Raw genomic sequence first — 23,559 nt, forward strand, 5'->3', positions numbered from 1 at the left:
GCCAGCTCAGGAGTTGGGTCTACCATGAAAATTCAAAATTGCTATTTTCAGACCCGAATGCCATAGAGTGCATGAAGGCCCTTACTGTTTTCAGGCCTCTCAAATTACTTGGTGCAGTGTTAGGTAATTGTTCTCCTGCTTAGAAACCTCCGAAAGAAAAGCGAGCCTGTGGAGTCCCGCCTCCTTCTCTCATCTCGGTAAACATCGTACAAGTAAAGCACAGTGGAAAACGGCCCATTAATCTCCCGGAGCCGGCAGTGGAGTCCAGGGAACCGGTGTAGCCCAAGAATTCCCTCCTGCTCATGCCAGAAACTCGTGTGACACCATCCAGCCGGGGGGAAGTGTTGGCACCCAACCCCACCGTCAAGAAGCCAGTTCCCAAAATAGACCTGTGTTTGCACTGCGGCAGGAAGGCCAGAGAGCTCCAGAGGCAGTCAGTCGCGATGGCAGTGGAGTTCTCTCCAGGGCTGCCTGTTCCCAAAGTAAAAGCAGCTTTATGTGAAAACCATGTAAGCTCTGCTTCCCCTGAACTTTCTGTGCTGAATAAGGACCATCTTTCGGGAGTCTTCACATTTGATGAGCTGAGAGGTAACCACTTCTTACTTCTTCTATAGTCGGCCTCTACCAAAAGAGAATGTGACTGAGTGCCTTGGGGTGTGCAGGTTCTAGTCCAGTCCTGAGATAGCCCAGTGTTGTGATGCCCCTCAGCTGCCCCTAAACAAAGGTTTCTCTGTCACGCCGCCACTGTGGCTAAGCTGTGGTGCACCCTCCGGTGAGGTCTGGCCTATGTCGCTGCTTGTCATTTGTGCACACTGAATGTGAGCACCCAGGGGTTTCTCTCTGCACCTCCTTAAGGAGGCTCGGCTTCCAGCCCAGCCAGCTTATTCTCTGTCCGTGGGCCCGAAACACCAGACACAAACTACCTATCAGAGCAGGATCACAGCGATGCCACACATCCCGAGCACCAACTACAAGGACCGCTGCCCTCAAGGAAGTAGAGACACGTTCTGCTGCTCCTTCCAGGGAGAGCCCTGCCACTCTGACCCTGCAGATTAGCCCTCTCTGTCATCTCCCAGGCCTTGTTGAAATCGCTAGATTAAGAACTAATCTTTGATCCTTTGTTGGAATACTGCCTGGTTCCAACACAGACTTTATTTTATTTTATTTTTTCTTCTGGTAAATGGAGAAGTGTACAGTTTTCTTTGGGGAGCTTCTACACTACTTTTCACCTACTGAAATAAAATGGAGAAGTCGGGAATTCCAGACGACAGGGAAAGGCTGGCACTTTCCTCCTTGGCATTGGCTGGAGCCGCTCACCTTTCTCCTTATCCTCTCCTTGGCACCGACTTGTTGATGGTGGGCATTAGGAGTTTGGGCCACCTCTCTGCGCCTTCCCACTTGCCTGACCCCAGGTTACTACAGTTGACATGAAGAACCCCCTCGGCAAACCTACCCCATGCTGTTCTGTCATAGGAACAGGGTCTTGACAGCTAGGACTCAGCACCCAGCAGTCTCTTCCTAGAGATTATTGTGTCCTTTCTTTGGATTCCAAACTCTCTGACTCAAGAATTTCTTCCTGGTATGTTTGAGTGGGTGCAGGGCTGAGATAAAAATACAGCACTGTAAAACTCGGTAAAAAATCAAAGGATAGCATGGACTAGCTCCTAGCCTGACCACACCTGTTGGAGCTTGATGGCGCCCTGGCTTGGCAAAGTCGGCCCTGGTATGCTAGGGAGCACTGGCGAGTGGGACACAGGCCACACTGCTGGGTCCCTCTCTGAGGGAAGAGGCCCCTGATTGCTCATCTTTTTAGGAAGCCCCTTAGTGAAGCCAGTTGTTTCCCAGGCAGTTGAATAAGACACCTACCGCAGCTTTTCCACAGTTGAGTTCCTCTAGCTGGCCACTGAAGCTGCAGACGAGCCCCATCCTCTCTCTTGACTCCCTTGCCCCATCATCCTCATCCCTGGTCCAGATGTGGGCCTCTTGAACTGGTCTATGGCTCTTCCTTCCCACTGTCTCCTTTCCCTGTAGGAGTGCCTTATAGTCTAGTATAGTCTGACCCACTTGAAGCCTGCAGGACCTTTCAGCTCACCATGGATCTCCTCGCTCTTCCTGCTGGCCACTCTTTAGTACACAGTGTACCTGGAGCCTGACTATTCCATGATGCACATCGGACCTTCCACCTTTGCTTAACCTGGTGCCTTAACTTCACAAGTAAAGGGATTCACATTGCAAACACGTTATTGGAGTGGAACATCGGTTTCTTCAGTGCCATTGGCTCTTTTACCAGGAAATACAAAAGACAAAATACAATGTTTTGACCTTGTTTTATGTTTCTTAGCCACTCTCTGTTTGCTTGCTTTCATTAACCAAACTCAGGGGAATGTCTGTCACCAAGGTCAATGAGGGAAGAAACTAGCTACCCAGAACTGAATATGTCAAGTCTATGAACTTGGTCCTTATTAAGTTCAAAAGTGACACCAACACAAAAGTGTTTTCCCTTTTGCCACCTGTGTCCCGCATGAGAAGGGGGAAGCCTCTAAGACACATATGGATGACGGTGTCCCTGTGTGCAACCCGGGCGACCTGCTGAGCCACCGAAGCAGGCTTTGCTGATGGAGTGTTCTGCCCTTGGCCTCCTGTCAGGCTCTCACTGTAAACAGTTGTTCTCTGTCTCTGGGGAGAATGACAAGGCTGCAGGTGGAGCACGAGAGGGTGGTGATGCAGACGATTCTCGGGCTCCCGCCCGCGTCAGATCCCTGTCGTTGCCCCTTAGTTCCGCTCGTGCGGTACGGAATCAATGAGGACTTTGCATTTGAGCTGTTCCATCCCTCTGTGTAGTGGTTTCTAATAGCTGATGTGCTGATTCGTGTGTTCTTTATTGTCTGGATTTTATTGCTTTTTGTTTTGGGTTAATTTATCCACATTTTTGTTTACATTATTATCTTTTAAGATAGTAACTGTAATAATATAAAGCGGAGGCTGTGCTCTTGACAAAGCATCTCTTTTTACCCGTTCCAAACTGTATAAAGTTCTCTCTCTCTCTCTCTCTCTCTCTCAATAAACAACAATGAAAGTACTTTCTTTAATGTTAGATTTATTAAAATACTGTTGTTTTTTTTTTTTTTCAGGAAAGGGGGGGGGGGGGTGAGTCCATGGCATCAACGTACAAATCAAGATCTGAGTTCTATGGGAAGTAGGCTGTTTATATGAGGAGGAGGATAAAGCTTTTTTATTTTATCTTCTGTGTGTGAATGTGCTGCTTGTGTGTTTGTGTGCTGCATCCATGCTTGGTGCCCAAGGAGTTCAAAAGAGGGCATTGTATCTCCTGGAGCGGGATTTACAGACGCTTGTGAGCCACCGTGTGGTTGCTGGGTTTGAACCTTGGTCCTCAGGAAGAACAACAAGGGGTCTTAACTGCTGAATCATCTCTCCAGCCCCTTCCATTGTTTTAAAATCACCCTTACATCTAAATGTATGACTCTATAGTGTTTTCACCTTTCCTGTGTCTACAGGAAGTATTGTTCGAGTTTGCTTTCTCTTGAGAAGCAAACCATCACGGCAAAAGCATCGTGGGGAGGAAGGACTTTGTAGGCCAATCTAATCTAGACATAATCTAGGCAGTCCCTCCGTTGAAACTCCCGCCCCAGCTGACTCTTGACCATGTCAGGTGGACAGCGGTGTAACGTGGAATGTGCAGTGTCCTGTCCTGGTGTCCTTTGCGGAGTCAAAGCGGTGCGGAGACAAATGTCTCGAGCTGAATGTCCTTCCCCAGACTTCGTTTCCCATATCCCTTCGCTGGTCCTCTCCATATAAGACAGGCAAGTGCCAGTCCATCATCAGCATGACGGGCAAGTGCAAGTCCATCATCAGCATGACGGGCAAGTGCCAGTCCATCAGCATGACGAGGAAAAGGCTGTGACTAAGGAGCACACTCTGGGAGATGAGGACATAAAGAGCTGGACATGGTGGCACACGCCTTTAATCTCAGCACTAAGGAGTTAAAGGCAGGCTGCTCTCTGAATTCGAGGCCAGCCTGGTCTACATACCCAGTTCAGGTATAGCCAGGGCTACATAGACCCTGTCTCAAAATAAAATAAAATAAAGTAAAATAAAATAAAATAATAAAGAGCAGGTGTCTTTGCTCTCAAGTAGCCTCTGAGAGATAAGAATTTATTAAAAATAGGCAACTGTCCCTCCACCAAAAAGGCCTGAGGGTGCAACAACTGTGTCCTTGGAGCCTTTCCAAAGCACCACTGGGACTTGCTTCCCCAAAGAAGGACATTGTAAAGAGACTAGCAAAGGTATTTCTGGCTAAACATTTGCCAGGGGTGAACCCTGAGCCTTACTCCCCAGACACACCCGATCTAGGCCCTGCCCTGCCCTGCCCTGCCCTGCCTGTCCACACAGGAAACAGCCCAGCCCACACTCTTCTCTGGGAGTGACTGGACTTCATCCTCACACCAGACCTGCCACAATCCGTAACAGAAGGAAGCGAGTTAATGTTTCACTTTGTGAAGCTGGAGCCGGTGCTTAGCTGGTCACGGCTGGAGGACGTGTCTGAGGAAATGCTTGGGCACCTTCAAAGGGAAGGTGCTCGTGCCACCAGAGGCTGGATGACAACCCACGTCTCGTCTGTCTTTGCCACACTCAGAGGGCATGACTGAGTTCTCCCTTGTGGTGTTTTGTTTTCAGACAAGGTTTCTCTGTGTAACAGTCCTGGCTGTCCTAGAACTCACTCTGTAGACCAGGCTGGCCTCGAACTCACAGAGATCTGCTTGACTCTGCCTCCTGAGTGCTGGGGCTAAAGATGCTCCAGTCAGTGACTCCCTCATTCAAACACAAATGAGAGCAGAAGGCCAGGCCAGGCCACAGACGGTCGAGTCAGAAGCTCTCTGGATGGCACTGAGTAGTAAGAATATTCAAAGCTCTGTGAGTGCGGGCAGGACGGAGCTCGGTAGTCCAGTACTCAGCATGGACAGAGCCCTGCATTTGATCCCCAGTACCACAAAAAGTAAAGAAAGGGCCTCTTTAGCAGGTTTGGTGTATTCTGAAAGTTATGAACCACAACCCTGTAGTGACAGGGGCCTGTAATCCCAACTTCTCAGGAGGCTGAGGCAGGAAGATTCCAAATTCAAGGACGGATAGAGTGAGTTCAAGGCCAGCAGGGACAATTTAATAAGATTCTGTCTCAGAGTTTTAAGTAAAGACTGGGGACCTAGCTCAGTGGCAAAGCCTTGCCTGCCCACTGTGTGGAAGGCCTCTGCTGAACCCCCAGTACGGGAGGGAGGGGCGGCTAGTCTAAATGTGGAAGCTACCTTGAAATGAATGTTAGTATCGTGGTGGCCCACGGTGGGGCTGCCGTGTGCGGGTGAAGGGACAGTCAGGCTGTGCTGCGTTTCTTCTCCCAGCAGACAAGACAGAAGAACCTGGGAACTTGATGCTTACCAGTAGCGATGATTTTCATAAAAGCTTTAAAAAAATCACCTTTCCACCCCCTTTATTTCCTCGCAGGGTGTGGTTAGCGCCTGCTTATCTAGTGCCTGTCGTCTCCAGAGGTCGTGCACAGCTGTGTCGGGGCATCCGTGTGGGTCTGCTCCTGCCCCAGTCCTGAGCGTGAGCAGTGATCTGAGTAGATGGCGGTGTTTAAAATGGGAATCATCAGGTCTTGGGGGGTTGTTTTTGTTTGTTTTGTTTTTTCCCAGAATGGTAGGGTTCAAGAGATTCAGGAGCTCTTAACCTGAATACAAGTTTCACTTGATTCTGAGGGAGAACCAGGCTTTCAAAGAAAGAAAAACAAGTCATTCCAGTCCAGACCCTGTTGGATTTCCAAATGCCAAGTACAGATGAATAGAAACAGAAAGGAGTTATAATATCTCTCCCCTTCGTGAAGTCAGACATTTGTCTAATGCCAGCATTGATGGAAAACCCAGAGTCTTCTACTGATGGAGGCCTTCAGAGTCTCCTACCCAAGACGTGATCTTGACGCTCTCAGGGAAACCAACGACAACCCCAGTTTGCTTCCAACTCACTGGGAAGCAAGTGTCAAGGGCAGAAACAACTTGAAATGAATGGGGGTCTACCAAGTCCTTTCCTGTGGCCTCCCAAAGGAGTGTCGTTAGAAACTGTATTCTCGATCATGAAAAGGTTCATCTCTTCTCATCATCATATTAAATTCTGGTAAGGACAGAGGATCCCTTCAATGACAACCCAGGTATCTAGTGCCTGATACCCAGGAAGCATGAGGCAAGCCACACCCTCATTTGCATCTGCTCCCTCCTGGCCTGACCAGAAGTGTCCAGTTAGGAAAGCAAGCTGTTCTCATAGATGGGTATATAGAAGTTCTGATTTGTGTGCACTGACATCAGATTTACCTGGGCAGTAGAGAAATTTATTACTCCCCCACCTTTATTCTGCAGCTCTTCATTAAGAGCTATGGGTTTTAAACAAATCAGCCAGAGGTCATGAGTTCATACACTATTTCAGAGCCTGCTCTGCAACCCCAGGCAGCTGTTATGTTGGTCCAGGGAAAATTCCTCCGGCCTTTGTCCGGACTCCCCTGATACAGTCTGTTGTTCAGTGGCTGAAGAGCTATTAGCACAGTAATTTTTCCAAATGAACATTGAGTTAAATTATCTCTAAGGTATAAAGGAACATCTCTCGGTGTGTTATGGAAAATTGCCTCCCGAATTACAAGACTATACAAAGCACATATTAATTCTGGGTCCAAGGACATCCAAATTGCCTTAGATTTGTGCTGCATTGTGGAAACACTCCCTTAATAATGTCAGGCTGGGAGGGTATCACAAGGTACATGCTGTTATGAAAATAAACCAGAATCTCTCTCCATTAGGATCACTCTGCACACACCCAGGCCTGGCTAGAGGCATTGTGCTCTGAAATTCAAGTCTTTTGAAGAGGAAATAAATTCTAATTGCGGAGGCAGAGAGTAAATTTGAATTCTAAATTGGGTCGACCTCCCCAAATGGCTTTCTCTCTGCTGCCCACGAGTGAAGGAGGCACCTAGGAAGCAGCTGATTGCAGTCGTGATGGCCAGAGAGGAAGTCTGGCTGGAGACGGCTCGGTGACTCTTGGCTGGCACATTCACGACCATAACAGAGGAGGGAAGAAGGCAGTGCCCAGTGCCAGTGTGTGCAGTGAGCTTGTGTCAGCAGGCAGCTGGAGATGGAGAGAGCCCTGGAAAGAAGTCCTTCCTAAACCACCCCCAAAGTTTTCCTCACGGACGGTCACACACTAGTCACTAAGGGTGTGTTCAGTGGTTCATTTTAAAGAAATCTCCCAGTGCTGGGGATCAATCCCAGGTACCCACTCATACCAGAGTTCTTCAGCTGAACTAACTCCCAGCTCCTCTCTCCCCTTAAAAAAAAATCAAATATTCCAGAGAAAATCCTAGACATGACATTTTATCCCCATTTAACCTTAGTATACATCAAAGAAAGATATTATTGTCACATGGTCAGCTTCGATGTTCTCCCACACCTGGCAAAATTAGCATCAATCCCTGGTTTACCATGGAAACTGTTCAAATCGAATTTAACTAAATGTCTCAAAAACATACGTTTTGGATTTGTTCAAATAGCGAGTCCTTTAAACAAGAAGAATTCTGGAGCCAGAGAGCTGGTGTGCATGCTCTGTGCAGCCATGAGAACCTGAGTTCCGATCCCCAGCACCCAGGTAAAATTCCAGGCATGGCAGGAGGCAGAGATGAGACTCAGCAAGGCTGGCCAGCCACCATGCTAGCAAGGAAAGCTCTGGGTTCAGTAAGAGACCCTGCCTCAAGCGGATAACATAGAAAGGTAGAGAGAAAAAAAGCCAGTATCTTCCTCTGGCCCCCGTGCACATGCATGGGTACCCACCCTGTGCATACACATGCACATGCGTGCACAAACCACATATATACACATAAAACGAGAAGGTAGAGAGAGGAGGCACTTCTGACTCCTCTAGAGTGGAAGACCCGAGCCCCATGCCCACCCCCTGCCCCTTCCAGGTAGTCCTGATAGTCAGGGTTCCTTCCATTCAGGACACAACCTCAACCCCTCGCTTGGCCTGCAGGAATTTGAATCTTCTGGGGAGTAAGGCAGCCAGAGCAGGTGAGCCTCTGAAGAGGGCCCGTCAGAACACTGGTTTATCTTTATGCCTTTGATTCTGTCAGCCATGCTGTAAACAGTTTCTCCCCTCATCGAGAGCTCATTTCTGGCCTACTTCCTCTCCCGGGCTCTTCTTTTCTTTTTCCTTCTTTTTTGCCATGTGCATTTGTGGTCTCACTGGGCCAACACACCCAACAGCTACTGCAGCGTGAGCCTTGCCAGGGCACCATTCCCACTTGGTTCTCAGAAGGCTCTACTAGGCCAGGAAGAAACTTCCCTCACCCGAGAAGCCACCACTCAGCAGCCTGCAGAACCGGACTCACTGACACAGTCTGCCCAAGAGTTAGGGTGGGATCCTATAGAACTGAGCCGGAAGAACCCGGGTCTCCGGAGTCCCTGTCTGTTGCCTGATATCATCTTGATACCCAAAGCACTGGATTTGGAGTCCCTGTAGGTAGATTTCTTCACCCCACTATGTCACCTGCTGTTTCCAAGAACACAAATGTTCTTACTGCCCGCCTACTGGGCGAGGATTTCAGCTTAAAATACCAGAAAAAAGTTTTTAAGGCAGATTCTCATATAACCCACATCAGCCTCAAACTTCCTTTGTATCCAGGGGTGACAACCTTTAAGCTTCTGATTCTTCTGCTCTCGCCTCCCACGTCTGGGATGGCAAGCACGAGCCATCATGCCTGGTTTATTCGGTGCTGGGAAATGAACCCAGGACTCTGCAGCACTCTGGCAACTAAGGTGCATTCCAGCCCCTCAGTGTTAGAAATGATAAAATAAGATTGCAAGATGTTATCCCTCGGTAGCAGAAGCCGAAATGTTTGCCAGACTATGACATTATTTGCCCTGTGGTTAGACACATAACTGATTTTTTTCATCAGATATAAATGGAGGTTTGATTAAGATTATTCTTTACAATAGACAGGAGCCTATGATTATCTATCATTATGGTCAAAATGTTTTAACTTTAATTTGCTTTTAATAAAACTCCTTATCTCAGGTCACAAGAAGACAGAGGTAATAGAAGGGTTGGAATTCCCTGCTGGGCTGTGAAGCCTGCACAGTGGGCATTCTCAGAGGTCGCCACACCAGGATCGTGAGTCAGCTGGGAATGTGTTTGAAACAGCATTCTCAGGCCTGCTATCGACTCACTCTTCCAGATCCTTCAGGTGTGAGCCCCTGAAACTGCGGGATCTGTGTGGCAATGCCCACCCTCCCAACAATCACCCTGATTGTGATACTGAGGCCCCACTGTGATGGTAAATTTTATTGTCACTTTGATTGGATTGGGAAATGTCTACAAGATTAGTAAAAGGCACTTTTTTTTGTTTTGTTTTGTTTTGTTTTTCAAGACAGGGTTTCTCTGTAGCCTTTGGAGCCAGTCCTGGAACTAGCTCTTGTAGACCAGGTTGGCCTCGAACTCACAGAGATCCGCCTGCCTCTACCTCCCGAGTGCTGGGATTAAAGGCGTGCACCACCACTGCCCAGCTGTAAAAGACACTTTTGAATATGTATGTGACTGGGTTTCCAGAGACTAGTGGCCAAGGGAGGCTCATTGTGGCCTCATCCCATAGGCTGAGGGCTTAGATGAAGCAAAAGTGGAGTCAGGAGAAAGCCTGTTATCACTGACATTCCTTCCCACTTCACTGACTCAAGTGCCATGACCCCGGCCTCAGCTCCCATGGAGCTTCCTGCATGGCAGCCACTCCATTAGATGCTGAAGACGCAGTGATGTAAGAGATACAGCCTGGCCATCAGAGTACAGAACAGACCAGAGAGAGCCAGCCTGTGCACAATCCGGGCAAGACTCTCTGTGCCCTTGCTGGGAGAACAGCATCCTGAGGGAGTTAAAGGGCGAGCTGAGAGTCCAGTGTTATCCTGGCTTCTGTGCTTTCGTACTGGGTGACTTGGCAAGTTCTTTAACCCCAGGAAACTTCATCTTCCCCGGGTACCTTTTCCTGTAGGGTTAGCGGGGTTGTGGAGCTAGAGGGATGTGAGAGGAGGCGCCTGAGGTGCACACAGGAAAGGAATAGCGGCTGTCAGGGACTGCTGTCTGCAGGCTGCAAGAGAAAGCAAGAAAGAGTGTGTTTCCATCTTCTCCAGTCGGGAGACACTTCCGAGGGGTGAAGGGGTGGGGGGGCGCAGGCACAGTGGGAGCTGGCATGGGAAGACAACTCACTGTGTGGAAAATAAGGTGGTGGGGGAGACTAGAGCTAGGTGGCTCTTGCAGGCTTCAGGGGTCCTTCTTGAGTCCCCCCCAAATTCACGGGGCTGTTATGTGTACATTCACCAATTCCTCTTTTGTTGTTGTTTTGTTGTTTGAGACAGGTTCTCTCTGTGTAGCCTTGGCTGTCTGGAAACTCACTCTAGACCAGGCTGGCCTTGAACTCAGAAGTGCCTCTGCCTCCAGAGCACTGGGATAGAAGGATGTCGGCTGTTAACTAAAAAGGGGGGTGAGGACATGAGACAACCAATCCCAAACTAATGCCAAAAGATTCCAGTTATAATTTTTTTTATTATAAGGGGCAAATTCATGGAACAGGAAAGATAAGTCCAACCTTAGGTGTATAATGGGCACCCAAAATGTCACACCCTAACCTGGTCCAGCCTTTTAAAGGTCATTAGCTGAGGGAGGTTCCCTATCAGTCAGCCTAGGTAATTCCTTTTTAAGAATATTCTAGACGCCAGTAGCACCTTCCATACTGCCGGGCTTCCTGGAATGGGATACACTCTGAGGAAGAGGCTCTCATCCTGTGGAAGGGGACCCCTTTGGCGGGTGAATGACCCTTTCATAGGGGTCACCTAAGGTCTTCGGAAAACAGATATTTACATTACAGTTCGTAACAGTAGCAAAATTACAGCTATGCAGTAGCAACAAAAATAATTTTATAGTTGAGGGTCACCACAATATGAACTGGATTAAAGGGTCGCAATATTAGGAAGGTTGAGAACCACTGCTCTAAGAAGATGGCTAAACTCCTCCCTCCTCTGGCTGCCTGCCCCCTTCTGAGTGTGGTTGAAATGGGGACCTCACTGCTTCTGAGCTGGCAAGAAACCGGAGAGCTTGGACAAGCTCAAACTATTCAGGTTCCTTTCTCCCAGAGTTGACCGGGGTAGTCTCCCATGTTTCTCCCTCCCCCCACCTCATCACCAATATCCAAAGTTCTCCTCCAACTGTTTAGTAATTCCATTCTTCAAGGGTTTGATTATTAATTTAAAAATCCCAGCACAAATCAGAGCACCCTGCACTTCTGCTCCGTCATTCCCATCTCTAAGATCCCTCCTCCTCCTCCTCTTTCATTTCTATGGCTCCCTGATTGGAAAAGAGCAGGGGCCCCCTTCTTCCTTCCCAACTCCACAATTGTCACCGCCAATTAGTGCATTGTTAGGACACACAATGGCGTTACTGTAGCCAGTGGAATGGGGCGCCTTTGTGCTTCTCCAACGGGCCGTGGGGGCAGTCAAGTTTCATTTAGAGACTTAAAACACAACCCCTGAAGAAAAATAAATGCTATCAGAAAAGTATAAAAAAGGAGGGGGGCACGAAAATAAAACAAAAACAAAAAGAGGAAGAAGAGAAAGGCAAGGATGAAGGAAGTGATGGTGAGCCCGCGCTGAGAGGGGAAGAGGGGAAGAAAAACAATCCCCGTTCAGAAATGAGGCTGAACTGAGAAGCCCCAAGAGGTTGCTACATGCCGGAGCTCCCTCAGAACACAAAAAGGGCTCAGGCTTAACAGTAATTAGTGGTGTGATTGTGCTTGGAACACTGCTGTCTTTGGAAGGGTTTTCCAGTTCCCTCCTACCCCCCTCTACCCTGTCCTTACCAATAAAGGGGATAGGAGCTGAGCAGTGGAGCTGGGTAGGGGAAAGGCCTGAGAGCCACACTGCCCCGGCAGTCTGGGTGAGAGTAAGCTGGTCTTCCTCTTTGGCAGGTAAATTGGATTTTATTCTCTAAAGCCTGAAAATAATTACAGGGGTTTTCTTTAATAATATGCCATATGGAGGCATTTTCTAGTTAGTTTCACTTCAAGTACCTTTTGAGCAGCCTGGTCCTTTTTGCAGCCCAGAAGATGCTCCTGCCACCCAGAGCCCACAGGTCCTGGGCTTTTTCTGCCAGCCAAGCCTCTGAATCAGGATAGCTTTTCATGTCAGAAGACTTGTAGTCCAAAAGAAGCGGGCGCAAGGCTCAGTCTGAGCAGGCAGTCCCTTGGGGCAGAGGTCTAAACACCTCTTGTGTCCTAACACCCTTCCCCTTCCCCTTAACCCGCCTCTGAAACAACTGATCGTGCCTGCTGCTTCTTAGAACTCATGGTACAAGGGACAACCAGGAAAGGGCTCCCCGACATAAAGCTGGCCACACCCGATCATTCTACAGTCTTCTACCTGCCTGTCAAATCCCCCTAATTTCTATAAGGCCTCCCCCAGTCAGAATTACCAAGCAAGGGTAATTATGGTCAGAGACAGAGAGGAGACTATTTGGAACAATGTGATTGTTTTGTTTTTGTTTCCATTTTGAAATAGCCAATTTCTAACTTGTGACTTACATCACTCTTTTGTGTCTTCATTTCCATTCAAGCACACTTCTGTTGCTCTTGGTAACAAGGTCTGAGTATCCCAGGCTGGCCTCGAACTCACTATGTAGCCGAGCATGGCTATGAACATCGGATTCTCCTGCCTCCATCTTCCGAGTCATGGGATTGCAGTCTGTGCCGACACCCTGGCTTTTTTCAAGTACATTAAATATGCTTCCTTGCCCCTTTCCTCTGCTGAGATCAAGCCAGGTTCATTTGGAAAACAAACAAACAAGCTAGAGACTCCTGTGCTCCACACCAGCCTTGAAAACCAACTGCATCTTAGGAACAAGACTGTAGAAACGTACTCGCTGATTCTGCTGCGTATCTGTTTTATTTTTCCATCCATTAATGTCGAAGAGATGCAGCCAAGGGTAGTTCCCTAGCATTTACTGGAGCTAGGCAAAATGAAGGGACCATCTCAGAGTGTGGAGATCAGAATTCTGGTCCACCTGCAAGAGTACTAGAGATGGCGTGTCTGCGCTCACCTGTGAGGACGCATCCCTGAGCTCAGTGTCAGACATCGCCAAGAATCTTGGAGGACGGCGCTGGGAAGAGTTCCTCGTCCTGCTACCAGAGGTGCCTCTGAAGTTGTCCTCAGGGATGGTGGCTTGTTTATACCCTCCTTCCAGTCCTTCCCCAGCTGCCTTACTCCCTACTTATTATGAGCTCCATGGCCACCATCGGTCTCCAAAGGGGCGCGTCCCTAGTCAGGAATTGACAGTGGAACCCTCTGATAATGGCCCATGAAATGGTACCTACACACACAAATACACACACACACACACACACACACACACGTCAGGAAGTGCGAACTGAAGGGGGTTGTGACGTAAGGATTCCGTAGCCTCTCTCACATGTGGTGTTTCCAGACTTGACCGAAAAGGGTTTACCAAACTGTTCTAGACTGGGTTAGGGAAAGCATCTGCCCCTATGGGAGATGGCGCATGGAAGACTCCACTTTCCTTCAACCTCAGTCTTGCTGAGTGCAGTAACAAGACTCCAAAGACTCCGGGACAGCAGCTTCCAAGCTTCCTCTGCTGCGGCCCTTACTTTAATACAGGTCCTCATGTTCATGACCCCCAACCATAAAATTGTTACTACTTCACTACTGTGGTTTTGCTAATGTTATAAATTGTAACGTAAATATGTGATATGTAGGATATCTGATTTGCATCCCCCAAGGGGTCACGACCCACAGGTAGAGAACCACTGCTCTAGAACCTACAGAGCAAGAGATACAAGAGTTTGCAGTGAAAAACAGCCTTGCTAGGGATACGCCACCTGGGTGTGTCCACCATTCACAGAGCTTCAGTTCCCATTACTGCTGTTCTCCTACCCCTTTCCAGACCCTGTGTGTATGTGTCTGTATGTATGCGTGTCTGTGTGTGTATGTGTGTGTCTGTGTGTCTGTGTGTGTGCGTATGTGTGTCTATGTGTGTGTATGTGTGTCTGTGTGTGTCTGTGTATGTGTGTGTCTGTGTGTTTGTGTTTGTGTGTCAGTGTGTGTATCTATGTGTGTATGTGTGTGTGTCTGTGTGTATGTGTGTGTCTATATCTGTGTGTGTCTCTCTGTGTGTGTCTGTGTGTCTCTATGTGTGTACGTGTGTGTGTGTCTGTGTGTGCCTGTCTGTATGTGTGTGTGTCTGAGTGTCTGTGTGTGTGTGTCTGTGTGTCTCTGTGTGTATGTATGTCTCTGTGTGTATGTGTGTCAGTGTGTGTGTCTGTGTGTCTCTATGTATGTACGTATGTGTCTGTGTGTGCCTGTCTGTATGTGTGTGTGCGTCTGTGTGTATGTGTGTGTGTCTCAATGTGTTTGTGTGTGTGTTTCTGTGTGTGTAGGTCTCTGTGTGTATGTGTGTCTGTGTAGGTCTCTGTGTGTATGTGTGTCTGTGTGTGTCAGTGTGTATGTCTCTATGTGTGTACATGTGTGTGTGTCTCTGTGTGTATGTGTGTGTCTGTATATATGTATATGTGTGTGTCTGTATATATGTGTGTCTGTGTGAGTGTCTGTGTGTGTCAGTGTGTGTGTCTGTGTGTCTCTGTGTGTATGTTTGTCTGTGTGTATGTTTGTCTGTGTGTATGTCTGTCTGTCTATATGTGTCTGTGTGTGTCTCTATGTGTATACATGTGTGTGTCAGTGTGTGTGTCTGTGTGTATGTTTGTCTGTGTGTATGTCTGTCTGTCTGTATGTGTCTGTGTGTGTCTCTATGTGTGTACATGTGTGTGTCAGTGTGTGTGTCTGTGTGTCTCTGTGTGCGTATGTGTGTCTGTGTGTGTCTGTGTGTCTCTGTGTGTGTATGTGTGTTTGTATGTGGGCGAGAGGTTGACATTGGTTGTGTTCAATCACTCTCTACCTTATTGTTTTTAACTTTTTAATTTTTTTAAACTAAACTATAATTACCTTTATTTTCCCTTTCCTCCCTCACCCTTTGCACTCCGTTTTCTTTTAGAATTTATGGTCTTTACCTATTTAATGTTGTTATATTTGTGCATGCATATTTATATTCCTACATACATAAATGCAGCCCATTCCACTGATGTGTGTGCACTGCACATCCAGCCTGTCTCTCACTGCGATGCTCGGGGTTGAACTCATGTTCTATGTTTACACAGCAAGCCCTTCACAGTCTGACCCATCTCCCAACCTTCCTTTAGTACTGCCATGCACATGGTCTTGAAATAAGCAAGTCCCATCTTCCATCTGTAGTTTGAAAATGTCATGCTCCGGTCGCCTTCAGGACACATTCAAACCCAAAGTGTGATTGGAAGCCCCAAATGGCATGGTCCAATTTTCTCTTTAACTGCATCTCTTGCAAGCAGGATGGCTTGCTCCATGGGCCTAAAACCCATGTACTCTCTGGATTTAATGTACGCCTGCTGTCATCTTGAAAGTTTTAGTACTTTTTAAAATAAGTCCCTACATTTCATTCACGAGAGTCAGTTTGAATGTGTCTTCTGAAATACATGCATTGAAAACAAACCCCAGTGCAGCAATGTTACACAGTGCACTGTTCACAGATGATTAAGCCACAAGGACTCTGCCTGCATGGGGAGATTCACTCTGACCATGAAAGAGCTTGAGACTTGGAATGAAAACCCTCTCCTACTCAAATGTATGCATGCTGTCTTCCCGTTCTGTCGTCTGGAGTGAGGTCTTCGCCAGAAAGTCTTCCATAATGGGCTTTCTGGAAACTCATCAATGAGAGATAAATCATTTCTCTTTGTAAATTAGTCAGTGATTCTGGGGTAGCAACACGGACTAAGACATCTCTCAATGGGATAGCAACATGGACTAAGACATCTCTCAATGGGAGTGTCTTGTCCTGTCTTTCCCCTTCTCCCTCTTTATACTCCAACACCCTGCAAGTCTCCAAAGCTTTTCGTAGTTTCCACTATTTAAACATACACCTATCTTCTTGGCTGCTAAATATCAGTGTCTCTTCAAGCATATATATGCTGTCTCTAGATAGATAGATAGATAGATAGATAGATAGATAGATAGATAGATAATGTGGGAGAGTTTTCTGTTTGTGTTGATTTCATTCGTTAATAAAGAAACTGCCTTGGCCCATTTAATAGGCCAGCCCTTAGGTGGGCAGAGTAGACAGAACAGGAAGAAGGAAGTGAGGTAGATGACTCAGACAGTCGCCATGCCTCTCCTCTCTGAGATGGATGCGGGCTAGAATCTTCCTGGTAAGACACCACTTCGTGGAGCTACATAGATTATTAGAAATGGGTTAAGCAATATGTGATAGTAAGCCAGAAAGGGGCTGAAGATAATGGGCCAAGCAGTGTTTAAAAGAATACAATTTGTGTGTTGTTATTTCAGGGCATAAGCTAGCCGGGTGGCCAGGAGCTGGGCTGCAGGAACACAGCCCACTGCTCCCCACTACATATATATACATATATATAAATATATGTGTGTGTATATATATATATATATATATATATATATATGAATCTTTTTTGGTTCATATTTTTGTTAGGGTTTTACTGCTATGATGAGACACCGTGACCATGGCAACGCTTTTAAATTTTTTAGTTTTTATTTATTTTATGTATATGAGGGACCTGTCTTCATGCATACCAGAAGAGAGAATCAGATCCCATCACAGATGGTTGTGAGCCATCATGTGGTTGCGGACAATTGAACTCAGGACCTCTGAAAGAGCAGCCAGTGCTCTTAACTGTTGATCCATGTCTCCAGTCCCTGACCAGAGCAACTCTTATAAAGAAAACACTTAACTGGGGTGGCTTGCTTGTGGTTTCCGAGGTTCAGTCCATTGTCATCACGGCAGGGAGCTTGGAGTTTGCAGGCAGATGTGGTGCTGGAGTCCTATATCTTGCAGGCAACAGGAAGTCAACTGATTGTCACACTGAAGGAAGCTTAAGCAAAAGAGACCTCAAAGCCGCCCCCATAGTGACACACTTCCTCCGAAAAGGCCATACCCCATAATGGTGTCACTCTGTTTGGGGGCCATTGTCTTTCAAACCACCACAGTTTATTCCTCCAAATAATTTATTGCTCCTTATCAAAGGTCTGCCTTTTAGATTACTTAAGCTTATTGTTTATTTCCTGCCTCAGCTTAGAGGTCATGAGAAACACGGGGCAGAGATTGTGTCTTGCGCTGTGCTGAGGTTTCTCAGGCTTTTTGTGGTGACATTAAGCCAAGTGGTATGTTTAAGAAAGGTTTGCTGAAGGTGTCGTTCACTCTCACTCCAGTGGCTGCAGTGCAGATGTGACTATCTTCCTACTCTAGTCTGCTCAGGGTCCTGGGAGCCACGGTGCCGCTCACCACGGTCTAGGACCAGTTGAGTAGCTACTGCTAAGAAGTTTGTCCTATGACGTTTTCTAATTGAACATTTTGGAAACAGGGAAATGTCTTACATGTCCTATCACGGTCACTAGGCCCGTGTGTTGCTGAACACTTCAAGTGCGGCTAATGCGACCGACGAACTGAAGATTCATTTGGATTTCATTCTGATTATAATGCACTACTAAATGCGGGAGACGCGCTCTGAGACAGGCTAGTTGGGCAATTTCATCCTGAGTGAAATCATGCCGCAGACTTACGCAGGCTGAGACAAGCATGGTGTCCCTAAGTGATACAATCTCATACATGCAGTCACTGTTGATTCAAGCATCGTGACGTGGCGCATGATTTTAAATGGAAACATCCTCGTGTGATTAGCAGCCGCCATGCTGGACAATGCGGTCTTCTATGACGCTCATCTTCACCGCAGGGCAAGGAGCAAGTCAGTTCACAGACCTTGCCGCTTGCAAAAGACTTCTCTGTTGAGAGGGGCGGGAGACAGGCAAGGGAGAGAGAAAGTCATATAATTCTGTTTTAATTAAAACTGTTTTAAAAATAAATCTTTTAAAACATCATCATCATCATCAACAACAACAACAAATACCATAAATTTAAAAAAAGGAAAGGTTTTGCGAACCAGAAGCCTTCTAGCAGCTTCCAAGGAGATGTCAGTGAGAAAGAAAACCATCATTCCCATCAACCATGATTATGGCTAGTTGTTAGTACACCTGCCCTTAAAGTGAACTGAGGAACCCTAAATCCGTCTATACCCTTGTTGGAATCAAATCTTTTTGTAATGGTTACTGTTTGGTTTGCATGTGAAATGTCTCCACAGTGTCGTATGTTGGAACACTTGGTCCCCAGCTAATGGGTCCCCAGCTGTTGAGGGAATGTTGTGAAGACACTGGAAGTGGGGGCCTTGCAGGAGGAAGTGGGTTATGGTTATAGGTCAGCCTGAGATTCCTCTGCTTCCTGGTCCTTCAAGATGTAAGGAAGCTGCCTCAGGGCCCCGCTGTCACGGGCAGGAGTTACCACTGCCTCTGCACATGCCTCCGTGCCTTGTCTGCGATTCAACTGCAAGCCAACAGTAAGTCCTTCCCTTACGTTGCTCCTGCCAGGTACTTTGTCACGCCAAGGGAGGGTAGGAAGGGCAATAAGACCAGTAATCTAGTTTCCTCCCCTCCAACATCTTCAAAGGCTTCCTGCTAGAGTTAATTATGGTACATCATAGGCCTTGTGCACAGGGATCATTGTTCTGGACACAGCACTAGTGGGACTCAGCAAATTCTGGGTAGTTAAAAAAGTAAAAAACAGCCAGGCGGCGGTGGTGCACACCTTTAGTTCCAGCACTCAGGAGGCAGAGGCAAGTGGATCTCTGGGTTTGAGGCTAGCCTGGTCTACAGAGCTAGTCCCAGGACAGCCAGTGCTACACAGAGAAACCATGTCTCAAAAAACCAAAAACCAAAACAAAACAAAAAACACACTAAAACAGAGAAGATTCCACTTTCAATGTGTACCGTTTCTTTCCTCGGGGACATCTTTAACTGATATCAATAGGAACAAATCATTTGAGGATAATTTCAGATTGAGGGCAGGTGGCCCAGCTGATATCACAGCAAAAAGAGAACTGCACATGCCAGGCACAGAATGGGGAGCCTTCCTTGGCATCCTTGCCTTTAAAATAAATCACAGAGAGGCAGAAAGGAGAACATCTCTGTAAGATTTTAACTGTACGCCCATCTGCTGTCCTAAATTGTGACCCTCAGAAGGATAGATTTATATCAGCTTTCAGCTGCCGCCCTGGGAGCTGAAGTCAGCTCTGGCTGCTATGCGGTCTCATTGGCCTTGCCAGACAAACCAAAAGCATGGCAGAAGTAACATTGAGTGGTGAGGATTCAAGCAACATGCACATTTGGGAGTCCCTCAAAGACCTAGTAAACACATCTCATCAGGTGAACAGCAAACAGAAAGCCCCATCCCTTGGCCAGGCCAGAAAAACAGAGGCCAGCACCAAATCACTAACTACAAACAGCCATTTTCAGAATTCCAGGGAGAAGCAGTCAGAAGGATGAGCCGTCTTTGGATAGGCCTGGCTGGGCCACCAAATGAAGTCCCACCTCCAGAAGAAATAAAAGCCCGGCAGCCTGCTCCACCCCTGCATTTAACACAAAAGGTACTTAAGTAGTTTGCTTAAATCAAGACCCCTTTTTTGAGGTGGATCAGGTATTGTTATTTCTAATGGTTTGCAAACAGGCTTCCAGCTGCTAACCCTTCCAGCTTCTGGGGACTTGGGACCTGTGAGCCAAGTTTGCTGACTAGAGGCACCAGGAACTCAGAGGTTTGAGACTTCCTGGAAGAACGGAGTTTAGTGGCATCCTGGCTGGGTTGATGCTTAACCCTAGGCTGAACACTAAGCATCTACTTTCCCAAGGAGTCCATGGCTTACTCCTGGTGGCCTCAGATTCCTGGCAGGCCCAAAGAATTCATAGGTACACCAGACATTGTCTGCAAAGTCAACGGTAGGTAAGAGCAGTGTGAAGTCCTTCCTGTCTGTCACCCTGCCTTGTAAAGCCTCCATGCAGTGTGGGCATGAGCCAGTGATGTCACCGTGCACACAACAGTGTGGGCATGAGCCAGTGATGTCACCGTGCACACAACACTGTGGGCATGAGCAAGGGATGTCACCGTGCACACAACAGTGTGGGCATGAGCGAGTGATGTCACCGTGCACACAACACTGTGGGCATGAGTGAGGGATGTCACCGTGCACACAACAGTGTGGGCATGAGCGAGTGATGTCTCTGTGCCTCGTTTTCCTCATCTACACAGTGCACACAACAGGTTTTCACCTTGCAGACGCCTGGCGCCAGTACGAGATGGCGTCTGCACAACACAGTAAGCAGCTGCTGTCATTATTCTAATCATACTCTAATTCAGGTGTTATAGTTCATAAAGTGAGTCTATTTGCGGGGATTATGCTTGAGAGTACCTTTTCCTTTCTATGCATTTTCTCATCCTGGAGAGGTCAAAAGCATGAGAAATGACAGTTTGTATTCAGTTTCAGAAGGGGCGCTAATTCTTAAGGTGCCAGTGATCTCATCCACACGGGATTGACACTACCTCCACATCTGTCAGGTAGGCTCAGCCCAGGGGATGTAACAGCCCCAGACAAAGTCCCAAGAAGGCAGCTGGTGACTGAACAATGTCCTGAGATACCAAGCAAAGAGAGAGTCGGGGATGCCGAGCCAGGTAGAGTGGAGATAGTGGCCGTAAAAGTAAGCCACTTAGAAAACTGTGTCACTTCAAGGTTCTTCTACACATTAATGATAGCCACCGAATCTGAATGTTGTAACACAGAAAAAATGATTAATACTTAATGGAAGATCAGGAAGTTGCAGAGACTTTCAAGTGGCAGTTTTAGCATGCTTGCTTGCTCTAGCAGTATACACTGCCACGGAGCGAGTCGCCCAGTAGCGTGACGGCCCAGGGTGTTCTGATGTGGAAGGGTGCATTTGCATTGACCCCCCCCCCAGAGATTGTTGCATGAAATAACTCAGTTAACTCAGGCATAAATTCTGACATATAAATTAATGATACATTTTGTTTAGTATTTTTTAAGCATTTTTCTACTGAACTGTATCTGTAACTCTCATTATCTTTTAATTTGGGGACAGGATGTTACTGAGTGGCTTCGAACTCACTATCTAGCCCATGATGGCTTGAACCAACTCTTCTGCCTCCGGCTGCCAAGTGGCTGGGATTATGGTCATCCACTCTCAGGACTGGTTATTTCTGTACAGTTTTCCTATTGTTGTGTGTGCCTCTGTTTTCCTCTTTTACACTATGGTTAGCGACATTGCTGACATGTCAGATTGCAGTGTTTGATCAGTTCCAATAAAAGCGTACGTTCCTATGACCCACACTTCTATCAAGACAGGAATCATTTTCAAAATGTAGAGTTTCAGGAGTACCCTCCTGTCTCCTTCCGGTTAGCCTTCTCCTCGTTCTAGGTCTGCAGCTTACACTACAGATACGCGTGTCTGTGGATCCATTCACTCAGCCGGAATGAGGTTTGTCCGTATGGTCACCGGTATCAGTGAGTAAGATTCCATGAGCCAGTCTTTAATCTAAGCAGTCAGGAGGCAGAGGCAGGGGGATCTCTGAGAGTCCCAGGCAAGCCTGGTCTACAGAATGAATTCCAGGATAGCCAGGACTGTTACACAGAGAAACCCTGTCTCAGAAGAAAAAGATCCATTATGTGGATTCGCCAATTGTGTGATGTACATCAGATTGTTTTCAGGCTTTGATTATTATCAATAAAGATGAAAAGGTCACGCACTCACTCTGTCTTTGGTAACAGGAGTGGGACTGCTGGACGGAAGCCTTAAGTAGTGCTCTTACTGTCCCTCAAACCTCCTGATCCACCGTCAGAATGAAGAGAAGGCAAGCATAGTTGGAGGGAGAAAACACTGGATGAAGATGAGGCAACATTTTGGAACATGAGATATCGGGGACCATGATTGGAAAGACCTCGCCTCAGCCCGGGATCTCCTAAGCAGCTTTGTGTAATCAACCACTTGGGTTGTATTTGTATTCATCAACAAAAGAAAACTAATAATGTTAAAGAGATGGAGAAAATAGTTGATGTTTTCAAATAGACGCACCAGGAATGAGAGAAGTTAGGGAGACGGTCCAGTCACTATCGTGCCTAAGGAACAGACACGGGGACCGTTCTTTGGATTCTCGGCACCCACATGAAAAGCCAGATGCGCCCATGGTGACAGCACCGGGGAAACAGAAGCAGGGTCATTGGCACTCGCCAGCAAGCTCACGAGCTCCAGGTTCAGTAAGCGACTCTGTCTCCAAAACATACGGCAGAGAGCAACTGAAGAAGGCACGGCATTGACCTCTGACCTCCAAGTGTACAAACATCTGCACGCGCGCACACACACACACACACACACACACACACACACACACACACACGGCAGGGGTGGGGGGCCGAGATGAGGTATAAAACGGACAGATGTCTGTCCTGCCCTGCATTTGACTTGTGGAATCATTGTAGAGCATCCCCATCGTTGGGGATAAGAAAGGAAAGGACAAGGCTCAGCACGGCTTTATGGACATGGTTAGGGAAGGAAGAGCAGATGCGTCATCTGGACCCAGAATGGTCTCTCTGTTTAGGTTTGGGCTCACTTTTATGGGACTGAACTTCCTGTCCTTTGGTATCTAATCCAGAGGCAACACATCACAGCCCACATCTCACAAGCTGGCAGCATCTCAGTACTCAAGCGGATGAACTCAGGTGCATGTGGAAGCAGGACAGTGCAGAAGGTCCAAGGTGGCCAGCAATGGCTTTCAGCACTTCTGTAGGGGAGGTTTGTGGGTGAGAGTCTACCCCTGAGCCCTGTCGCCATGTGTATAGGTCCTCCTGCAGTTAGGAGAGCTTGGCTGTTGTTTTGTGTCTCTTCAAGTGCTCTATAAATATCCAGGGTCCAGTGGACACTGAGGGAAGGAAGGAGTCATCCTTCTATGGGGATGAGCAGCCAGGGAGGAGGCAGAGGCCTCGTTTCTTCAGACACTGCAGGGAGACTGCATTACTCAAATGACCTAATGATAGAGTCATTATTTCCGGAGACTTTCATTTTCCTGCTGCCAATTCTAATAAAAGCCTCCAAGTCCTAAGTCGCTCCCCTGGAACCTTTCCTTTGTTTATAGGCAGGAATACTTTCCCTCTATGTCCCTGCCTCTGGCAAGAGTTTTGACATTGTTGAGGCAGCAAATACATGGCTTGAAGTAGAATTTCAGAGAGAAGGGAGAATGAGAGGGGAAATGTGAGCCTCATTGACTTACAGATGTCACCCCTCAGAGCCAAAGAACGTCTGTCATTCTGATGGCAATAATTTTGCCAGAATCGATTAGCTTTCATTTTCTCAAAATAACAGTATGGTGTGGATGTGGTTGCTCCTTCCTCAGAACACCGTGATCTTGGAAGAACTGGGTGGCATCCAAGAGAAATACAGGAGCAGGCAGGAGACAGGACTTGAT

This window comes from Arvicola amphibius, chromosome 8, assembly GCF_903992535.2.
Source record: "Arvicola amphibius chromosome 8, mArvAmp1.2, whole genome shotgun sequence".
Taxonomy (NCBI): Eukaryota; Metazoa; Chordata; class Mammalia; order Rodentia; family Cricetidae; genus Arvicola; species Arvicola amphibius.